This window comes from Mastomys coucha, unplaced genomic scaffold (assembly GCF_008632895.1).
Source record: "Mastomys coucha isolate ucsf_1 unplaced genomic scaffold, UCSF_Mcou_1 pScaffold16, whole genome shotgun sequence".
In the NCBI taxonomy this organism is placed as follows: domain Eukaryota; kingdom Metazoa; phylum Chordata; class Mammalia; order Rodentia; family Muridae; genus Mastomys; species Mastomys coucha.
In genome coordinates, this window is record NW_022196898.1 from 15,141,691 (window position 1) to 15,144,332 (window position 2,642).

Here is a 2,642-nt window from a genome sequence, read left to right on the forward strand (position 1 = left end):
ATTCTTCCTGGGTCAATGTTAATCAAGGATTTATAAAAACAAAAGAAATATCATTTTAAATCTTTATTATGGTATGCAATAGAAAGTTTGCATACGTCTTTGTGATAAAGCCCAAGCTGTCTAAAAAGCGCGTTTATGGCTGTTTTGTGGATGGTGGAGAGGAAGCACTGCTTTATAGTTAAAGCCCTCCCTTACACTCTCCCTTAGCAGAGGATTCTGAGAGAGACAATGAGGGAAACTGACTTCGTTGGAAGAAGGGTGGAGAAGGCCCCCACAAACAGGAAGGAAAGCTCCAAAGGAAGTCTATATCCAAGCAGACACTATGTAGAACCGTGAAACAAGACCAGCAATAAAGCACAGAGCACTGCAGGCCAGACCCACGGACACCAGTTATGCTAGGCATCTTCTTCATCGCAGAATACCTGAAACAATCTCAAAGGAGAAAGGGTTGGTTGGGGTTCCTGGTTTCAGAGCCTTTAGCCAATCATGTCAGAAGGACATGGAAGGAGAAAGCTGTTTACCTTATAGGTAGCCAAGAGGTGGGGCCAGAAAACTCTATACCCCTCAAAGACAGGTGAGCTGCTTCCTCCAACCAGGCTCACCTTCCACATCAGAATCCATAATTGACTTAATCCATTGAAGGCTCAATCACTTTCCAAAGCCCCCCCCCCCCCGCCTCTAAACACAGCCTGTGTCAAAAACCAAAGCCATTGATACCTTGTGTTCCCTTCAGACAGAAGCCATAGCCGCAGGCCAATCTCATAACAGCTTCAGAACACACTGGGCGCAGCCTCCTGCTTGAACAGATACAGCTGTGAGTGCTTTGTTAAAAAACATTAGATGGTTAGCAACAATTCTTTACCAGGTAGTTTAGCTGATAAGAAGCTGAGAAAATTAATTCTGCTCTACCACGGCAAGTTTAAAAGTCGCCTTTTGGTTACCAGATACCTGACAGACGCAGCTAAGTATGAGAGAGCCAACATGGACTAGAGACAGCCTGGGATGTAAGGGGAGAAGGTTTTTAATGTCATTAAGATTAAGATAGCGTCTCCTTCCAGACATCTCCCATGACAGGACCAAAGAGACAGCTAGCTCAGACTATTAAAAGAGCAATAAAGACTGCTTCCTTTGGATCATTAAACTGGATCTGCCAGTAGAAAAAAATCTCATTAGGGTTGATATTTTTCCTACTCTGATCAATCTCTGCCAAGTTGTTTGCTTTATTCTTTGATCCACACGATAGCATGCCTTTTAAAATAAAGTTAAGAGCCTGTCCCCAGAAGCAGATACACAAGACAGTTATGGAATAAAAGGCTCCAGACAGGATAATAGAATAAGAAGCTATGTGTCAAGATTCTATGTGCATCTGTCTGACCAATGAGGATGACATTCACATAACTTAAAACATCGGCCATTAAAGCCCTGAGCCAGTTAGCTGTAATGAAATGACAGGTGCTCCCAATTATAAAACTAAGTGTCATGCAGCACTGGAGGAGCTGGCTAAATTTATTTTTTAGCAGCTCAAAGACTGTTTGGAAAAGAATTTTGCCCAATACACTTCCTTCTGACATGCCCAAAGGCTTATTCCTTCAGTCAATTCAGATATCGTTGCCACTCTATGTCTCAAAGAATATAATCAAAACAGAGAGCATGAAACACAAATACGAGGGAAGAGAGACGGGTGGGGTGTGTAGCTTCATCTCTCTGAGCATAGAAGTTAAAGGGAAATTTTACAACTAGCAGAAATGAGGCTTCATCCTTCTGTGCCTTGGTTTCTTCGAACACAAAATGAGATTATGGCACTCTCACCTGCTGTGTGACTGTCTCTGGTGAAATGTGCAGAGAGATCTCTTTACCCCAGATAACACACTGATGGCAGAACAAAGACATTATTGCACTCAAGTCTAGCTTGGTGAACCAATGAGTTGACGAGTGGGTTACTAACAGAAATATAGGTAGTGATTTACTTGCCGGAGCATGGGCAATTCAAAAGCAGCTGCATCACAGAAAAGTACATCCCATCATAAGCGACACCTCAGGAAAGCTAAATCCCTGGAATTCTCTTTTCCAACTTGCAAGCAGCTCTGCTGAAGGGTCTCCTTCTCCCCAGCAAACATTTGCTACTTCTATGAACTTGGTACACGGTATCTATCACCAGTGTTGTAACTATATGGGCCTCCTAAGCCATACAAGTTTCATGAACTTCCTGAGCTTTACACATTTCCTTAGTCTTCTGAGTTTCCTTCCTTCCACCTGGAGGTAATATTTCAATTCAGAGGAAATCTTTTCAAAACATTACCTCACAGAACTACAATTTAAAAACATAAAAGCAGAAATATTGGGGAAACTCCCAGCACATAGTCTGGCTGACAAGCAATAAAGTCAGCTCTCTCCATGTTCCTCTGCTGCCCTGTGACCTAGATACGCACCTGCCTGGAGTGCCCAATAATACTCAATCCAAAACTCATGGGAATTGTTGATTATCTACCCAATAGCCACACTGCCCTCTTGGTTCACAGGTTTTCAGGCAGGGTATTCACTGTCCCTGAGACTGGCCCACAGGAAACCTAGCCTCCTCTTTCCTGCCTGGTCCTCAGTTAAAGTAAGTTATAAGCCAGTCTCCCTGCCACTCCCATTTGGTC

At 43.2% G+C, this 2,642-nt stretch overlaps 1 protein-coding gene and 1 long non-coding RNA gene across 7 annotated transcripts in view; one reads left to right on the plus strand and one right to left on the minus strand.

The window, feature by feature from the left end:
- Kcnab1 (potassium voltage-gated channel subfamily A member regulatory beta subunit 1) overlaps window positions 1–2,642 on the plus strand; it is a 442,167-nt gene that overhangs the window by 402,032 nt on the left and 37,493 nt on the right. The gene's annotated exons all lie outside the window — the stretch shown is intronic.
- The window catches only part of LOC116092953, a 143,763-nt gene that overhangs the window by 111,192 nt on the left and 29,929 nt on the right, over window positions 1–2,642 (minus strand). Inside the window, exon 1 of one of the 4 annotated variants that reach the window (XR_004119570.1) lies at window positions 718–776. The exons of the other annotated variants lie outside the window; for them this stretch is intronic. This is a non-coding gene — a long non-coding RNA (uncharacterized LOC116092953). Of the gene's footprint in view, window positions 1–717; window positions 777–2,642 lie in introns of those variants that run through there. 4 annotated transcript variants of the gene reach the window in all.